This window comes from Scylla paramamosain, chromosome 7 (genome assembly GCF_035594125.1).
Source record: "Scylla paramamosain isolate STU-SP2022 chromosome 7, ASM3559412v1, whole genome shotgun sequence".
In the NCBI taxonomy this organism is placed as follows: domain Eukaryota; kingdom Metazoa; phylum Arthropoda; class Malacostraca; order Decapoda; family Portunidae; genus Scylla; species Scylla paramamosain.
The window spans coordinates 31192116-31198115 of NC_087157.1; positions in this window are offsets into that span (position 1 = coordinate 31192116).

The following is a 6000-nucleotide window of genomic DNA, read 5'->3' on the forward strand; positions in this document are numbered from 1 at the left end:
CTGTTGGCATTTGTGTGTAAGATAAGTCAACACTTAGCTGCAAGTTTCAAACTAGTCATCAGTTTTGCATTTAGTCTTGAATCACTGGTCACAGTTCATTTGTCGCCAATGATGAGTAATCAGGAACAAGTCACAAGTCAACAATAATACGTAAGTTACAGATCATGTCTTTCCTCAGTTACCAGTAAGTATTTAGTTTGGATTCTCCAATGAAGAGTCAGTCAAAAGTTAAGATATCAGTCAGTATCAGTTACATACTGGGTACTTGTGTGTGTGTGTGTGTGTGTGTGTGTGTGTGTGTGTGTGTGGGCGCGAGGATGTGGTCTACAGTCAATGTTTCACTGAGAATACTCAGTAAGTATGTAGTCGAGTCTCTGGATGATTATCAATTGCAAATCGTTAGTCAGTAATTTTAAGTCATCAGTCAGTAATTTTAAGTCAGTATCTAGAAAATGCAATCCATCAGTGAATAATTCTAAACTAACAATAAGTAATTGTAAGCCGTCAGTTAGTGGCTGTTAGTCATTATTCAGTAAAATAAGTCATTGGTCAGTAACTGTAGGCCAACACTCATTAATTGCAAGTCATTAGTCACCAATTGCAAGTCATAAATCAGTCATCAGTCAGTAATTGTAAGTCATCTAACAGTACTTGTGTCATCAGTCAGCTGTCAGTCAGAAATTGTAAGTCAGCACTTAGTAATTATAAGTTATCAGTCATTATTTGTATGTCATTAGTCAGTAAGTTAGTAATCAGTAATTGTAAGTCATCAGTCAATGGTCATTAAACCATCGGTCAGTAACTGTAAGTCATCTGTCTGTAATTCTGTTATCAGTCAGTAACAGTCAGTCGTCAGTTAGTAAATGTAAGTCAATAGTCAGTAATTGTAGGTCATTAGTCAGTCATTGTAAGGCATCAGTCAGTAAAATGTAAATCAACCGTCTGTAATTATAAGTCATCAGTCAGTAATTAATTGTAAGTCATTAATCATTCATCAGTCAGCAATTGTAAGTGATCAGTCAGTAAATGTAAGTCAATAATCTGTAATAGTAAGTCATCAGTCAGTAATTGTAAATCATCAGTCAGTAATTGCAAGTCATCAATCAGTAATTACAAGACATCATTTAATAATTGTTAGTCATCTGTCAGTCGTCAGCCAGTAAGTCATTGGTCGATAGTTGAGTTATCAGTCAGTAACTGTGAGCCATCAGCCAGAAGTTGTAAATCATCAGTCACAAACAAATCGTCAAGTAACACAAGGTCACAAGCCAATCACTTCTACAAGTCAACCGCTCAAAAATCAGGATGCGAGTCGCTCATGGTCACCTTTCCCTGGATGTAAGAAGTTACCAGCAATAAGTCATCAGTTGGTATGTACTTGTCACTTTACTTGTCACTCCGTAATTTCTACTTCCTAAGTTCCTTGAATTCATAATTTCCTAGTTATTAATTGATGGTTTGTCATGAACTATTCTTAACTGAGTCGCAAGTCATTATTTAGTCAATTAATCAATCAGTTATTTGACAGGTCAGTTAATAAGTTAATCAACCAGTCACTCAACTATGTGCTCAGTCAATCAGTGAGCTTTTCAGTAATTAATCTGGTCAGTCAGTCAGTCAGTTGTTTGGTGAGTCTGTAAGTAAGTTAAACAATCAGTCATTGAGCTATGTAATCAGTCAATCAGTAAGCTAATCAGTAATTTATATGGTCAGTCAGTCAGTCAATTGGTCATTCTTTCAGTAAGATTATATGATAAGTCAGTCACTCAGTCAGTGGAATACAATGCTGAGAGTCAAGTTGAAATGTCAGGTTTTGAGTCAGGATATATTAGAGAGAGAGAGAGAGAGAGAGAGAGAGAGAGAGAGAGAGAGAGAGAGAGAGAGAGAGAGAGATTATCGTCTACGTCACAGGTCAAAATCTAATGAGTCACCATCCACTATAAGTTATGAGTTATTTCATCAGACACAAGGTAACACTAGTAAGGAGTCACCAAGCACCATATTCATCAGTCACGTCATCGTCAGTCGTATCAGCAACTAGTCATAATTCAGACTCGGTACTTAGCAGTGAGTTACCAGGCATTACTTATTGTCACCAGTCAGTACTAGTTATGAGTCACGAGCAAATCTTAAGTTGTGAATCGCCGATCTCCATCAGTTGTAGGAACAGCCACGCACCATTCTAAACCTAAATGCAGTACGCCTTAGTTAGTAACTACTTCTGAGTCACCGTCAATATTTAGTTATGTAATTGCACTAACTATATAACTGGTGTGGTGTTTTGGTGACTGGATGAATCACAAGCAGTCCCTATCTGCTCTCATTGACTGGACTCCTTTAAATATAAATAAATAAAACAGAAAATCAATAAATAGATAAAGAAATAAAGAAACAAACAAACAGACAAACAAATAGTTAAATAATCAGTATGCAGTGTAATAGGTCGCTAGTCTTATCTACCTATCATATGTGAGCATTCTGTAAATACGAGACAGTGAAGACCACTGCAATACACGTCATTTGTCCAGTGAGTCAATCCACAGTCAATCAATCTGTCAAGTCGCCGATGCTACATTGCGTCATTACTTGTGAGTCACGACTTGGGAAATATTATAACACAGAACACCAGCTCCTCGCCACAAGCCAGTCACGGCAAACTGCATCACTTCACTATGTTTCTGAAATAACTCAACTGGAAAGCATATAAATTAACAAACGCTCCTTCATCACTTCACTAGAAAGTCAATCAGTCAATTATGTCATTAATCAGTCTCTTAGCTCAGTGCTATCTTGTAGTCTTCATAAATCAGTCACTCATTCATTACGTTAGTTTCTCACTCGTTTATCATTTCAAGGCAATATCACATATTTTCACGGGCAGTCGTCAGTCAGTCAGTCTTCTTTAAAGGCAGTTACTTTGCCAGTCGCGTCACCAACAATAAGTCAGTCAGGCTGCCAGGAAAAAAAATGACAAAAGGAAAAAAGTCTGGAAGATTTACTTAGTTACTAAATCACTCATCTGCACACTCACTCAGGCTCAAGAGGTAGTCACTCCAGGTAATTTCAGTCATTAGCTATACATCAATAAGTAAATGAAAGGTGTCTTCCTCAGGTTTGGCTATTTCAGCAGTCAGTCAGTAAGTCAGTTATCCAGTCGTTCAGAAAGTCAAGCCTTGAAATGTAAGTAACGTCAATCTTAATCAATGGCAAGAATTAATTCGTCAGTTTTATAGTGCCTCATTTAGTCGATCAGTCAGTCAATCAGGTAGGCCAGCAAAACGCTCAGAAGATCTAAAACAATCAGGGACAAAATACAGTCTGTCAGTTGATGAGAGTTAAGCCTGCCACTCTGTCAGTTAAACTCTGTCAGTTGATAAAAGATAAACTGTTCAGTCTTCCATTCAGTCGGAGCCAAGACACTGTCAGTCAAAGGTAAGTCAGTCTAAATTATTGTCAGTCAATTAAACCGTGGATAAGTCAGCCAGTTGATCTGGGAAAAGGAAGAAGGGATAAAGTAAGATCAATGGTCAGTCAGTCAGTCAGTCACTCACTCACTCACTCACTCACTCAGTCATCTCATTCACTCTTCAGACAGGAAGAAATGCGCATAATGTCAGTGATAACAAGTCATTTGCATTATTATGATGCAGTCATTTATTTACATGATCATCCGGAGAATTAAAAATGCAAGAACTTATATTGCCAGTTAGTCAGGCAGTCAACCAACCAGCCAATCAGTCCATCAGTCAGTCAGTCAGCCAGTGAGTAAGTCAGTCAGTCGGTCAGTCAGTCAGTCACAGTACCGGATAAGTCAGTTGACAATACTGGTCATAACATTAGCTTATGTATATTCACAAAAAAATCAGGTCATAAATAGTCGTCAGTCAATCAGTTGGTCAGTCACTAAATCAAACATTCAATCAGTAAGTCAATCAGCCAGCCAGCCAGCCAGCCAGTCAGTTAGTCAGTCAGTTAGCTATCCAACCAATCAGACAGTCAATCAGTTGATCAGTCAGTCAATCAGTCAGTCAGTCTGTCACCCAGACCTAAAGGTAACTTGCCGATCAGTTAGCCACACTAATACGTACTCTTTCAACAGTTGTTTCAGTCAATCAGTCAGTCAGTTTGTCGATTAATTAATTACATAGTCCATTACCCAGCCAGAAAGTCAATGACGCTGTCAGTTAGTCAGTCAGTCAGTCATTCAGTTTGTTATCAATCAATCAGTCAGTCTTTTGGGGAGGAATTGTGTTGGTGAATCAGTCAGTCAGCAAGTAGTCAGTATGTCAATTATTTGGTCAGTTATTTTATCAGTCAATTAACCAATCAGTCAATTAGTTAGTTTTGTCAATCAGTTAATCAGTAATTTGGTCAAGCACAGTCACTCAATCAGTTAGTCTGACTGACAGTCAATCACTCACTTAGTAAGTTAGTCAGTTAACTAAGTATAGTTTTGTGGTCTGTCAGTCTGTCATTCAGTAAGTCAGCAAGTTACTTGGTCAGTTAGTCAATAAGTCAGTCAGTAAATTGTGTACGTAGTAAGGTTTTCAGTTAATATATCAGTCAGTCAGCTAGTTATGACGTCAAATTGTCAACCTGTAAGTCAGTAAATCATATGGTCAGTAAATCTATCAATGTCAGTTAGTCAATACGTCAGTCAGTAAATTACGTAGCAAGACAGTCATTCACTCTATCACTAAGTCAGCCAGTTGTGAGGTCAGATAGTTAGCCTGTAAGTCAATAAATTATGTCATCAGTCAGTCAGTCAGTTAGTCGCCAAGCTGTGGGATCAATCAGTAAATCATCCAGTCGGTAAGTTATTTGATCAGTCAATTATTCAGTCATTCGGTATGTTAGATGAGTCAGCCAGTCAATAAGGAGGCCAGTAAGTTTTCAGTCAGTCAGTCAGTCAGGTAATTAGTTATTTCGTAAATCAGTAAATACGTCAGTCGAGCACTCAGTCAGTGAGATATGAGGTTAGTCAGTCACCAAGTTAGTTAATTACTAGACACCATATGTGGCAATGGTGCATAACGGCCAATATTCTCAAGCATTTCAGTGCCTTACCTTTAATAACATTTAACATGATCTTGAGGAAATTAACGAAGCTTTCAAGACTGTTTTCATTAATCTAGTAAGAGTTTAACATAGATTTTGCATCACGAGGAAACATCATGACAATCAGGCTAATTTTGTCTGCGGCGTTTGAAATTAATCCTGATGAGAGTCCAAATCATTTCAGAATCCGAGCAAAACTGTGCTGTGGCAAAATATTTACCAGAGATTTCGCTGCTCACAGAAAATATGTGAGAGTGATGGAGATGGAGATAAAGGCTGTAGATAAGGTGGAAGACCAAGGCGCAGGTGAATAGACCGAGTGAGGGAACGCCTAAGAGAAAAACGACATTCGGAGGACGATGTGAGTACAACCGGATAGACGAGAGCTGTCAAAACACCACTCACTTTTAGACGCGGGAGACGGTGTCTTGAGAAAAAGATTTAGTCAGTCCGTCAATTAATCATTCATTTAGTCAGTCAGTTATGTGCTAAGTCAGGCATTTAGTTAACTGTATGCTTAGTCAGTTATTCAACCTCGTCTATTCATGTCATTGAGTGAATGAGTGAGTGAGTGAGTGAGTGAGTGAGTGAATGAGTGAGTGAGTGAGTGAGTGAGTGAGATAATGCCTAAATCATACAAACATGGGCGCGGCATAAATACAAAGTGAATACATCAGATCATCCGGGTCATGTAGTGGGTTCCATTGTCTCTGTTATTTAGTCATGCTACAATCACAGTCCCAATCAAGAAATCACTCAATGCAGGTCACTAGGTTCGTCAGTCACGACCTAATAGTTACGTCACACTCACGCCACAATCAAGAACCGCAAGTCAACAGTCATTGACAATAGATCGCTCACACGTCACGTTGCATAAACACGTCACGCAGGAGTCTTGTGTTAGTATAGGTCAGTCAGTCAGTCAGTCAGTCAGTGTGAGGC